The 14446-nt window shown below is 36.4% G+C and overlaps 1 protein-coding gene across 12 annotated transcripts in view; it reads left to right on the top strand.

Annotated features, from left to right (window-relative positions):
- The window catches only part of MEIS2 (Meis homeobox 2), a 217139-nt gene that overhangs the window by 141365 nt on the left and 61328 nt on the right, over positions 1-14446 (top strand). The window lies entirely within an intron of this gene.

The raw sequence follows: 14446 nt of genomic DNA, 5'->3' as shown, positions 1-14446 counted from the left end.
TTGAAGTTCACTTGCTGACAGGTTTTTTGGCTTACTATAAATTGTTTACCAAATGTCCAAGTAGTTAAAGAAAGTAATGTCTCCAGAGAGTGTGGGTCTAAGTTCTGTAACATCTTTAGCATTCCATTCACTTAAAATGAAAAGAGAAAATGTGTTCAGGAACTTAAGGAAGTGAAAAGAGAGTCTAGCTTGTCAAATGCCATATTGCCAGTTCCAACCCGTGTTTCTCCGTTCCCTGGTCACCCGGCTTATTACATATCTAGCCCAGGCTGTGCACCTGTCCATCAGTGTTTGTAGAATCACACAAATAGTACGATGATAAAATGCACATAGGCTTATTCATTCCTTGTAATGCTGTATTCCCAGGCTGTTTCAAAATTGGCTGGTTGGTTGAAAACAAGGTGAAGAACTTTATAAAATAGTGGTTTATACATTTCTTCCTTAATTTCCTGTTTGTGCTGTACACTGTATGAAAATCTTAAATGTTCCAATACTTGAACTGAAAAGTCCTTCGTTTAGGTTCCTCCAGGTCACACCTGATACTAAATAGGTGGCACTGATTGCCAGCTGAGTCTATCCAAAGAAGGGAAGTTTGTCAATAGAGTTTCCTCAATATCTAGATTAAATCCAAGCCACAATCATATATGGGGAGTCAGAGCATGAGCTGGATGGTGACTTTGATCCACACTTTGGGCCTCTTTGAGGTGATTTTTTGTTCCTCCTGTTTACCTCTCACTCAAAACTGCTTTCTCTTATCTCCTATAAGAAAATGTCCTCATTTCAATAAAGCTTAATCAATACTGCCATGGTTTACACATACAAACAGTATCTTGGATTTACGTAAATGGTTTTCTGTTAAGAGTCTTCCTTCTGTTCACGTCTAAAGGCCGTTTCTGGCTTATTTCTTGCCATGTGGCATTCCTGAAGTGTTTTGCTAACTAAGAGAACTAACCCACTCAGCTTATGTTCTATGAGGGTATATTTCCAATTACTCAAACAGGAGTATTTAAATTATTTAAGTATTTTAATGATGTATGTGATTCAGTCAGTAACACTTAAGTAGCTAAAATACCTTCAAACTTTACTTCAAACTATAGTCAGCTCTCTGTATCAGCGGGTTCCCCATCTGGGGATTCAACAAACTACAGATCGAAAATATTCAAAAGTAGCCTGGTGTGCCTCATGCATATAATCCTAGCACTCTGGGAGGGGGATGAGAGTGGATCACTTGAGCTCAGGAGCTGCAGATGAGCCTGAGCAAGAGTGAGACCCTGTCTCTAAAAAAAATAGCTGGGCGTTGTGGTGGGTGCCTGCAGTCCCAGCTACTAGGGAGGCTGAGGCAAGAGGATGGCTTGAGCTCAAGAGTTTGAGGTTGCTCCAGCCTGAGCCAGAGCGAGATCTCATGTCGAAAAATAGCCAGGCATTGTGGTGGGTGCCTGTAGTCCCAGCTACTAGGGAGGCTGACGAAGAGAATCACTTCAGCCCAAGAGTTGAAGTTGCTGTTAGCTATGATACCACAGCACTCAACACCAAGGTGACTGAATGAGACTTTGTCTCAAAAAAAAAGAAAAGAAAAACATTGAAAAATAACTATACAACTAAAAAGACAATATAAATAAAACAATGCAGTATTATGAGTATTTGCATGGCATTTCCATTGTCTTACCCTGTATGAGTTATCTAGACATAATTTGAAGTATACAGGAGGATGAGCATAGGCCATATGCAAATACTGCACCATGTTCCTCATTGTATCAGGAACTTGAGCATCCTTTGATTCTGGTATCTGAGGGGATCCCGGAACTAATCCCCCACAGATACTAAGGAACAACTGTACCTTATTTCAAATGAAAACATTATCATTCTCTTATGGTCAATTGTTCAACTCACCTTGCTCTGAGCTATTAAGGCTCTTTGTGTTAATATTAAATACAGTTCACATTAAGGCTCCTCTGCCAAAGACAATATACCAGGTATCAGAAACACTAGAGGGCTTTATCCATTATGCAGAAAAACCATTTATTTAACAGGCATTGGGTGGTGGCCCCATATACTGAGAGTGGTGGGTTCAAACCCAGCCCCGGCCAAGCTGCAATAAAAAATAGCTGGGTGTTGTGGCCGGCACTGTGTTCCCAGCTACTCCGGAGGCTGAGGCAAATGAATCGCCTAAGCCCAAGAGCTGGAGGTTGCTGTGAGCTGTGATGTCATGGCACTCTACCAAGGGTGACAAAGTGAGACTGTCTCTAAAAAAAAAAAAAAAAACAGACATCAGTGATCAAAAGGGATGTTCAATTAATCAAAGCAGATGTTGGCTATACTGGTTCATACCATTTGAATTTAGTTACATTAAATTTTGTCCTTTGAAAGTTTGATTTTTATGGAGACAACTATCTTCAGAGCCTTTTAAATCTTTGTAAGAAATATCTTCATGTAAAAATAGAATTATTTTTATAAGAATATAGAGGTATACTACTCATTTCTACTATACAAATTAGGATGAATAAGAGGTAGCTTTGCTATATATAGAATCTTACTACTTAAGATTGAAATTGAAAGATTAAAGATTAAATTGAAAAATATGTCATAACGTTATATATTCATGTTTAAAAGATCCCTCATTATTCCTATTTCTTATGTCCAAGTCGATGAGCAGACACAAATATAGTAGAGAGGTAATTAGAAGACTCTTTTCTGCTGAGGTCAACTTGGCTACACAAGCTAAGAGCCCTTCTGAATCTATACTGATTTGTTGTCCAAATCAGGAAGGAAATAGCTGCATCTTAATATTTAAAAGCAATAAACATGCATTATCATATAGCCTAATTTTTTGCCAATACTACATTAAATTTTTGTGTCTGTATTTTCTTTTAGTCCATAAATTTCTAATTTATTTAGATTTACTCAGCATAACACTCAATTACAGTGGTAAAATGTTTTGACGTTTCAATATTTAATCACTTTTATCTTGAATAAGTGAATCTTTAGTTATTCAATATCCAGAGTTCCGAAGATATATACATATATTCATTTTGTTTGATTATGACATGAAGTAGTTTAGGAGCTCATATGTTTAATTACCAGAAGAAATATATTCGCAGGTGTGAATGATGAAAAGAGATTTTGAAGGTACTCTATTTACTAATGAGTTGATTTGGTTGACGTACAAACTGGAAACTCATGAAGTGATTTTTTTTTTTTTCATCTGCTCTGAAATACTTTAAGCTATGGTTCTCAACCTTCCAAATGCCTCCTAATGCCGCAACCCTTTAATACAGTTCCTCATGTTGTGGTGACCCCCAACCATAGAATTATTTTCATTGCCACTTTGTAACTGTAATTTTGCTACTGTTATGAATCATAATGTAAATATCTGATATGCAGGATGTATTTTCATTGTTACAAAGGGGTCGCAACCCACAGGTTGAGAACTGCTGGTTTAAAGTATACATGCATTCTAGAGCTTAGGCAAAACAGTAACAGGGTCTGTATGTGTGCAAAGATAAATACCAATCAGTTGATTTGGTACAATCAAATGGTTTCCAATACAAACTGGAAACTCACAAAGTGATTTTTTTTCATATGCTCAAAAATACTTTAAAGTATCTATGTGTTCTAGAAATTGAGTAAAATAGTACCCAGGCCTGTATATATATACACACAGAGAAAGATAAGTGTTGTGGCCGTACCTTCTTCTGTCTCCATCTTGATTTAGTTTAACTTTCACTACACAGCCTGCTCTAAAAAAAAGGGAAGGAAAAACAAATTGATAAGATAACCGTGGAGAATTCCAAAATAAATACTGCTAACTGACCTTTTTTTTTTATGGCCTGGTTAAGACTTTTCTTATTATGAATGGTTATTATAGTTGATTGCTTAATTTACCAGTACAGGGCTAAGGTAAATACTTATAAGCTTGCTTTATTTAGTCATATTTTGTGGACAGAGTGGTAATGATTATTTCTCACATATTTAAAAAAGTCAGATAAAGTCCAAAACCTTTTTTAGACTATGAACAAGAGAAAAGCTAAATATTTTGAGCCTGCTTTTTAAAAAGAGTGTTCATCTATGTGGATAATGATATCTGATGCTCATTTATATGCAGAAAGAAGCTCTATATATGTCAGAAAAAGAAAGGTGTTCTGAACCTGTAAACCAAGTTTTTTTTTACTTTTTAATTAATTAATTAATTTATTTATTTATTTTTGAGACAGAGTCTTGCTTTGTGCCATGATGTCACAGCTCACAGCAACTTCAAACTCTTGGGCTCAAGTGATCCTCTTCCCTCAGCCTCCCAAGTAGCTGAAACTACAGTCACCCGCCACAATGCCCAGCTATTTTTAGAGATGAGGTCTCACACTAGCTCAGGCTGTTCTCCATCCCATAAGCTCAGGCAATCCACCCGCCTTGGCCTCCCTACGTGCTGGGATTACAGGTGTGACCCACCGCACCCGGCTCCGATCCAAGTTTTTAATTCTGGTGTTTTACACCTTAGAGTTTTGTGTTGGTGAATTTCAGAATGAAAGAATTAATTCTTCTTAAGGGATTGTGTTTCATTATAGCTCCCCCTGATTAAAACCTTCCCTATGATATGGTACCAAGAAATGCTCAGTCACTATTAAGGTTCTCTTTTTAAACACTGCTGTCCATCACAAGAAGGCATTAGTTTACAGCTCCTTCCTTCTTGTTTTTATGACTTTTTAGCTTATCATTAACCCCATTCTCTTATCCTGTACTCTGAGATGAGCAAAGAAGATAATATCCACAGCGTTTCCCTTGCTTACTCTAGAGATAATAACCTTTCTGAAAAAAGATAACCCTCAGCTTCTTTAAACAACCCCTTCCTCTTTAAATCTATGCTAGTTTTCTCTTGTCAAATGACTGTCAGTGGATTCTTGTGATAAATCAGACAAAATTATTTATTGCATAGTCCATGCAAATAAAATTAGACAAAACATGCTGGAATTATTTATGATAGTTTTTGATGTTGCTTAATAATTTCTTAATATATACTGCATTTTTTTTTTTACCCAGACTTTTTTTCATGTTTTAATGGACTAATCACTAATCCTCATTTACTTCTAACTGAGTCTCATATGGCACCATGTCTGGACCTGTTAGAAAGGATTGTTGTCATAAGATTAGATACAAGTCTCAATTGTCTAGACATTATATAACTCTACCACATACTTCAGATCCTTGTTTTAAAGCAACCCCTTAGCCTATTTAACAAGAAGAAATTTTTTTTATATATATATAACAAGAAGAAATTAAATGTTAATGAAACATCCCAGGCATGTCTTTTCCACAGCTTCTCAGTGTCACCATCTGGATCTGCCAATTTCTTTTCAGTCCTCTACCAAGGTGTCACGCTTCTTTTAAGTAAAAGCTGATTTTCATGATTTCAGGTTTGACATGGATAAGAAGTTGGTATCTTCTGCCTCTTTGTCTTCTTCCTTGAATCTCCCTTTTTATGTACTCTCTAGCTGTCACCTCAACTAACTTCCCTTTCTCTAATTTTAAAATAGCATAGTATTTGGGTGGTGCCTGTGGCTCAACAGAGTAGGGCACCGGCCCCATATGCCAGAGGTGGCGGGTTCAAACCCACCCCCAGCTAAAAACTGAAAAAAAAAAAAAAAAAAAAAGTATAGTATTTTTAAGATGCAAATAAATCACTTGTTTACATTTTCAGATGTGATTACTTATACACACATTTACTGGGTACCTCTTACATGTCAGGCAGGGAACTCGATTCTGGAAGTAAGATGTGGACAGCCAGTCTCTGCTCTCAAGGAGTAGATAGTCAAATACGGGAGACAGACAAGTAAGAGAGTATCCATAGGACACCCTGGCAGGTGGGAAGGAGGCAGGGTGGCGCAGGAATACATAGAATATGGGTGTTTAAGTCACTTCCAGGATAAAATCTGGATATTGGTATTTGTAATTCCGAGGTGGAAATAAGATATTTTCTAAGAAGTGTTCTTGGAGATTACAGGTGTGAAATTTCTTCTCACTGGGGAAATCAAGGACATCTTAGGAGAGGAGGAGGTCAATTAGGCCTGGTCAAGCCTTTTTGCCTCAGTTTCCTTAGGCATAAAATAAGAAGTTTGAGTTAGATGATCTCTAAGGCCCTTTCTAGCTCTAAAGCTCAGACTCTGTGAGTTTTTCCTTTGCAGTTCACTGAAAAATCTAACTAGCCTAAACCTGTTTTGAAATCCATTTTAACAAATGACCCATAAAATAAATAAGCACAAAATTCAATTTTTTGGAAAAGTGGTCTGGCTGTAGAATGGAGTGGCCCCGTAAAATATTAATTTGGTCATAGTGTGGAAATGTGGAATGATTGTTAAATGAGTCAAGGCCTTATATGTGGCTTTTGGTTCATTTAGTAGGATTACCCATTAGCCATGTGGGCAGCGTGATATGCATGGCCAAGCAGCTCATGGAAGCATCCTAAGAAATGTTAAATAAAAATTATCTTTCTCTAGCCTAAGAACGTATTTCCATTATTTTCAAAATAAAGACTGCTCAGTGTTAAAGTCTCAGTCAATAGGAAAATAATTATATTCATTGTGCTTGAACTTCTGAATCTGACCTGAAAATGTTGTCTAATATGTTCTAATGTGTTTTTATGCCTTTTTGGAAGTTTAGAGGTGAAATGAGTGTTGTTTGTATCTGACCATCACTTAATTCCATCATTCCTATTTGTCTAAACTCTCTCTGTGCTGTTAGGATATGTATATATAATGTTTCTCCTTATCCTAAGACACATTTTTTCCCTTTCAGTAATTACCTTAGGTAGCTTTTTAAAAAAGCAATTCCTTCTCCATTTTTCTATTTTATCTATATCTTAATAATACATTTAATAACTATTCTTGAAATCTTTGTATAATAATCCATCAGACACATTCAGTGTTCCGTTATCTTATCTGCAGAAAAGACTATACTTTTCTCTTTGCTCTTTTTAATGAGGCCTTCCCACTGTGGCTCTAAGGATCAACCAAATGTGTTAATCTCTTAGTATCTGGCTATTATGAAAATCTCTCCAACCTTTTCTGAGTTTTAAAGGATATTATTATTATAATTCAATCTATTTACTTCCACACAAACTCAAATGGAAATGAATCTTCCTGAAATAGACACATATTCTTCCTCCCAAATATATATCTGGTATTGGAAAAAAGACACTACTAATTTGAATCTGAAGTCTGTTTCCATGACACCAAACATCTGGATGAAAAGTAAAAAATTCAGTAGATGTTTTCAAATATCCAAATATTGCGTCCATAAAACGGTTAAATGATTGTCTGGATCTTTCCATATCTATCTGGGTATTTATGCATGAATACTTTGCCTGGACAGCCCTTTCTCTCAGGAAATAGTACCAATTTCACAACTCACGCATTCAGTAACAAGTATGTGTTGGGCAGGTATTTCTGTAGGAAATACTGTGCTTGCTATGTGCTCTGGAAAGTTCAAGGTTAAGTAATTCTTGAACTCTGCCCTCAAATAATTTGCAGTCCACGGAGGGCTATAGCACCAGTGCACATATATACGTAAAGACAATATGGGATGAAATAAAATGTGCAAGGCAGGAGGAGAGAAAGTACTGTCTAAGTGTAGGGAAGGAGGAACTACTTCTGGTTTGGGAGAGTTTTCCACTGTTTGGACTGACTGTGATTGATTAGTAGGGTTGGACGTGCTAGAATCGTGGAAATGGAAGGGAGTATTGTGATCATATACCATTTGAAATATACTCTTCTTCAGCAGCTAGATAAGGGAATTGTCCTGAAATCAAATAACCCTAAATTAGCCAGATGATTGCAAAAGTGTTGTGTCATTTTGCATTAGCACAGCCATTGGTTGATGGAAGAGTTTTTGGTCTAACGGTGTTTCTCAGGTAGTTTGATTAGCAGATTTATATTCATTTCCCTTAAGAGTTCCAACTATACTTGTGAAACATGTTGAAATTTATTCTCTGTGGTCATTTTAAGAAACATCATCAAAATTCCACCTTATCCTTTGTTTTTCCTATTTAGATAATTTTCACAGTTCCATATATTAGTATATTGCATGTTTAAGCATCTATCTTAAAAATGTTGTCATTGTTTTAGCAATTAGATCACAACTGTAATGAACTTTTTTTTTTTTTTTTTTTTCTTTTTGCAGTTTTTGACCAGGGCTGGGTTTGAACCAGCCACCTCCGGTATATAGCGCCAGCGCCCTACTCCTCTGAGCCACAGGCACCACCCTGATGAACTTTTTTAAACTACCAAATTCTCAAGTTTTTGATGTGTTTGACCAGACTCTATGTATAGATTCAAGTAGAATGAGTTATTTCCTTTTTTCTTCTTCATCTTCTTCCTCCTCTGCTCATTCTTTTCCTTTTCTTCTTTTTCTTTTTTATTTTTTTAAATAAAGGGCAACCATTTTTAGCTGGAAAGGGAAAAGGAGTAAACCAAGAAAAATCCAGATAATCTAAGTTGGGCCATATGTATTATTCAGGACTAATTTATTGACTCAAGGGACTGAAAGTGAAGGGTGTCTAGTTTTAGGTAAAGCTGATGTAGAAATCAGATGTAGAAATGATGTCAGGTATCTATTTTCTATATCTATTCACTCTGATTTAATCTATATGAGCTTAATTCTCAATCAGGTTCTTCTCACTTGGTGGCAGCAATGCCCATCTGAAACCCCAGGCATACACTGACTGAGTAACCTCAGTAAAAAGAAAACACCCCTGACAGTTCCATGATTGATTCCTATTAACCTAACTTGGCTTCCATCTTGAAAGCAGCCAGCAGGATAACTTGTGTTGATTGGCTAAACCCGGGTCACTTAACCACCCCTGAGCATGTCCCTAAAGTAAAATCAGGGAACTATTGCCAAAAGGAAGGGGAAATGTTACGTTAGTAAAAAACATTAATGTTAGAATGGGAAAGTACTCCACTAAATGTCAGGCAAGCAGGAGGTGTGGTTATCCCAGCTTCTACCAACACCTGTTTATAGGACCTCAGCTATATTACTTAGCCTTGAGAGCCTTGGTTTCCTCATCTATATAAATTAGATCTCAGGCCAAGATATGTCTATAAATCTTTTGACCCTAATGTTTTGTGGTTCTGTTCTTGAGATCTAGAGACAAGGATAAGACATTCAGAAAATACAGAGATTTAAATATAGCAACACAAATCAAGAAAAATACAACCTGTTTCATGTATAAGTGCTTCAGGTAGTAACAGAAGTTAGGTGGGCAGTGGAATAGCAAAGGGTTTTTACTGGATCCTGATATAGTGTTTAGAAGCTCAGCCAACTTGAAAAACGTGAAAGGAGTGTGTGTATATGTGTGTGAGAGACAGTCAGTGAGACTCAGAATTGACTGTCTCAACGTTAATGATTATAGTCTCTCTAGATGTTTTAGATCCCATGTATACCTTTGGTAACCTCTTCATTTACCATTATAAAGACTGTGCCTCTGGTATGGTCTTTGTTGAAGGTAACAGAACTATGGACACAGCTTTGGTGAAAACTTGTGTCTGGGTTTTTTGTTTTAGTAGGGAGAAATGTAAAAGGAAAATCCCAAGGTTTTACACCTTCTGAAAGTTATACTTAATGAAGATGTAAGTAAGACATAACAATGAAAAGCTAAAAGTTACAAGTACCAAGTAATACTATGGGAATTTAATGGAAAGGAGATTACTTCCCATTACAAGGGTAGGATGGATTTAAAATATCATTGTTGTATCTTCAAAACTTGTGAGACATGTGTATTGATAGTGTAGGAATTCTCGTTTATATAATAAAAAGGTATTAAATTAATTACCATGGCCTAAATTTAACATTTCAGGAATAACACTTATTTATTCAGGGGTTATGTCCTCAGCATGTCTAGTGGTACCCCATTTCAGTAAGTGTGGTCCTAGATCAATAAATGATATCTGCCCAATGTGTTTTCATTGTCCACCTTAGCAATATTGCTTAGAGGGTTTCTTATATGAGTGGCACCACCAAAATCACAGTCATCTGGATTAACTCTGTAAAATATTTATCTTGGAGTGGAGGAAGGAGAAGGAAATGGTCATCATAAAGTCAGTTTCCAAGTATTGGTTCAAACTGAGATCCTGCCCAACAAGTTACTTAACCATTTGTCTCAGTGGTTGTATTACATCATCACAAAAGTAATTGGACAAATTGCCCAGTGTTCAGTCTTCAAAGCACTTACCTAGTCAACTTGACAGACCAGCAAATGAGTCGGACTCATAGAACAGGACAATAATTTAAGGGGCAGAACTGGTCCTGGAGATATCTTGCTTTAAAAAATATTCAGTGAGAGTCGCCACAATGCAAAAGAATAAACAGTTAAGTGATTATGATTTTATTTTTTAAATCAAGTGTATAAATGAGTAATAATTATAATAAGTTATTGTAATTTTTAAATTTATATTAGATTTTAGATATTATTTGAAGCAATGTACACATAGATAATATGGGAGTATAGAATCAAAAAGTTGGGCGGCGCCTGTGGCTCAGCGGGTAGGGCGCCGGTCCCACATGCCGGAGGTGGCGGGTTCAAACCCAGCCCTGGCCAAATTAAAAAAAAAAAAAAAAAAAAAAAAAAAAGAATCAAAAAGTTCCCATCCTGTGCCCTATACAACATGAACCACTGTTAAATGTGTATTTCTCTAGATGTTTTTCTTGCACTACAAGCATATATAAGGGTGTTATTTAATTTATTTACTTATCAAAAGTGGATAATATATGTTGTTCTACAACTTGCTTTTTTCATTCAGTAACATATGAAGACAATTTTTTTTTACAAGAACTTCACATTTTATTTGACTATGATCCAATTGATAGACATTTAGGCTAAAAGCCTTCTAAATACTACCTTTTCATTCACTGTGTACTTCTAATTTATGAGGTGATTCAAAATGTCACTTAAAAATTTAAAACATCAGTATAAATCCTTTCTACATGGTATAAAGTTTTTGATAAATCAGTTTCAGTTTGGGCATCATTGGAGAGGAGTTAATCACAAAAGACAATGATTTCACCTGCCAACTGTCCCTCTTATATATTCTAAGGATATTGTGGATCTATTTCTACCTATCTGATAAACAGGTTATCTCTGAAAGCAGGGGGTGGGGGACGGGAAAGGCAGCCTAACCAAAGTCAGTATTTTGAATAAAGGTAGTATCTTACTTCCAGATGAATACTTAGAAGAAAAACAATTTTAAAATATTTTCTATCTACATTAAGTCATGAGCCGTAGTTGTCTTACTAGCTTTTTGAACAGGTGTCAGCTGATAGTCAGACTCAGAGGATCTTCGTAATTCACTTCTTCTATTCCACAGTGGCTTCGGAATTATTTTGAGATGTGAAAAACTTTAGCCGATGCTGGTTCTTTCTTGATGAAGGGAATCATCATCATCCTGATTATGTTACGATGCTGCTCTTATGTGTAAGCTGAGCCACCTCTGGCCGTCTGTCCAGAGTGAGTTGGCCCCCAACAGTGAGCAGACTAAACTATAACTTTAGTCCAAGAAGATGGAAACTGACAACAAATTATTGCTTGTGGTCTACTTCCAGTTTTCAAGTGCAAACATACCAAAGTTTATTTTAAATATGAGCCAGGCAGACATTTAGCAATATACATCAAAGAAGAAGTGAAGGCTTCCCATGTTTATTACTTCAATATGATGTCTGTTCTAATAAAGCAGAAGAATGCATATGATAGACCATGTAGCAGAAATTCTCCAATTCCACAGTTTGGCCTTAAATATATACATGTATTTGTAAATTAATCCAAAACACATTGCCATGGTTCCAATTCCTCTGGAAGCTGATTGTTTTCCATCCCTTTTTTAATTTTAGAAATATAGTGGCTGACTGCCAGAGCACTTTCAGATAAACAGTCCACCCCGTGTATAGAAGGGGCATGGATTCACGAATGTTCAAAAACCACAGGCCGTTATTTAAATAAGTTAAAGTTATTATGGTCTTCCCTATTAATTAAAAAAAAGCCATCTGTGCAAGGTGAATTTTGGTAAGGTACCAATTTTTTTAATGATTGTGGATGGGATTTGCAACTGCTTTCATTGCAAAAGTACAGCTCAGGGATTCCCAAGATAAAATGCACTGTTTATGTAATTCTGTGGTCTTTGACTAAATTTCTAATAAAACACTGGAAAGAGTTCTTGTTATTCGGTCAGAATTTACAATCAAACTTGAAAGAATTGGCTCTCCGGTCCCATCCATTTCCATCCATTCTTCTACTTTCTTAAATCCCAAACATTTATTTCATCTAAACTCTCTCTCTTTCTCACGTACACATGCCCTATAACCCACATTTTGTCAGAACTATCTTAGGCAAAAGCAGCACAACAGTGAGCAAGACTAAATATACACAAAAAGATGCAAAACTCCACATAAAGACATGGTGCCCTGGGAGACATGACCAGTGCAGAGCTGGACTCTCTGATGATGCAGCTCCTTATTTTTAATTTTTGGCATCTTCAAAATTCATTTCCACTGGGCAAATATAAACCTAGACTTTCAAACTCACAGAGGGACAAAAAAAAATCAGAAGGTGCCACTCCCTTGAATTGGCAGGAAAACACCATGATGAGGATTTTTAAATTGTTTTTTTGCCATTCCCCCCCACACCAGTGTTTTCAGTCAATTAAAATTTGTACTCTAGGCCTTTTCCAGTTTGAAGCCACACCGGCGTCAGTGATGGGCAATCCTTCTTGTTTGTACAGTCATTCATTATCTCCATTACCAAAAGGAGAATAGAGGACAATTACATTGTTGGGACGAATCAGAGTGTTAGGAGGAGAATTTGTCATGGTGGCAGGGTGCAGCACCTGACAGGCAAGGATTGATGACCAGGGATGAGTGTGAGTGGCCAAAGCAGCCTCATAGGATGCAAATTACTGACTGTGGATTCCAATTTATCCTGTTCATTTTTCTTGCCCGTGCTGAAGACCATTAGTGGTTTTTGAAGCAGTGAAGGGGTCATTACTAATGTGGGTAGGCTCGAAGCAGGAGGGGGAAAGGAGGGGAAAAGCCTTCTGTAATTACACAGCTTTCAGGAACAGGCTGGAGGCCCTAGCCAAAAAAGTGTCAACACCTCGCAATCAGAAAAATTTATTTTCATTTTATGCTTAACCCATATTAACTCAACATTATCATCTTTCTTTGTTAACATTTGCAGAATATTAAAAGCCTGGCTTCTATATTAATACAAATCTAGTTAACCCCTTTTGCTATACAGGGGATTTTGTTTAACCTAATGGCATTTGGGTTTGCTAATAAGTAATTGTGCACATTTTGGATAATGTCTGCTATTATAGAAGATGAAATACCTGAAGAATAAAATCTTAGATGATTGAAAAACGTTCACTTTCTCAAATACTGGAATGATTAGAATGCTCTGAATGGAATACTTTGTTGTTCCTAATGTCACCCTTTAATAATGTGGATGGGAAATGTTTTTTATTAGAGGCTTTCTAGTTTATGAACGACTTTGACATGCTAGATAAAAGTTTACTTTTTTCTTTAAGAAAGCCACTGAATTTAGAGCAGGGACCTATTTAACAGACATGCTTCATAATTATGCACATGCCAGTACAATGTCTTTTAAAGTAAATGCATTATTCTAAAATAATCCTTGATATCAGAATGAGACAGGAAAGTGGGTTGATAATGGGAGAACTGTTTATTATACATGTTGGTGAATTTCAATGGGCAGTAAAGACTGAAACTTATGGCTTCACTATCTTATTGCCATACTTTAAGGTCAAATATAAAACTTCTATATGAAGCATTGCACATAATTAACTCCTTTTGATGTGCAATCATTATATGTGACCCTGTTAACCCAGAGCAATAACCAGTAAAAATGAAAGACTCTTCCACTGTCCCATACAGGAGTCAACTTAAATATACTGTAAGTAAACTGTAGGTCATTCATTCCGTTTCCATGGCTTCCAAGAACAGTTATGATTATGTACTATTTCACCTTCTAAACTTTTACTGTCAATAACCTCAGATAATTAGCAAATAATGATCGTATTGAGCCATTTCACAAAGATAACTTAGCATAAGGGCTTTATATAGGTTTTCTAGGAAGCAAAGTAAAATGGGCCCAAAACCAGTTCCCCTAGTGCAAGAGAGAGGATCGTAGATTACCAAAATTCTGATGCCATCACAAAAGTGCTTTTCATCTCTGACTGATTAACGAAAGGGAGTAACTTGAACACCTTGCTTTTTACCACCGGCCCTAGACAGTGTGACAGCAACATGGGGCTGCTAATACAGGTTTCTAGATGCTTGTCCCTGCCCCTATTTCTCTACACATGCTAACAAAGATAAGAGTAGGAAAATCAAGCCATAGACTAAAGAAATCACTGAGGTGGTTTCATTCTTAGAAGTAAGTGACTCTTTCTTA

Source organism: Nycticebus coucang, chromosome 6, assembly GCF_027406575.1.
Source record: "Nycticebus coucang isolate mNycCou1 chromosome 6, mNycCou1.pri, whole genome shotgun sequence".
Lineage (NCBI taxonomy): Eukaryota > Metazoa > Chordata > Mammalia > Primates > Lorisidae > Nycticebus > Nycticebus coucang.
This window is presented reverse-complemented; position numbering and strand designations above follow the sequence as displayed.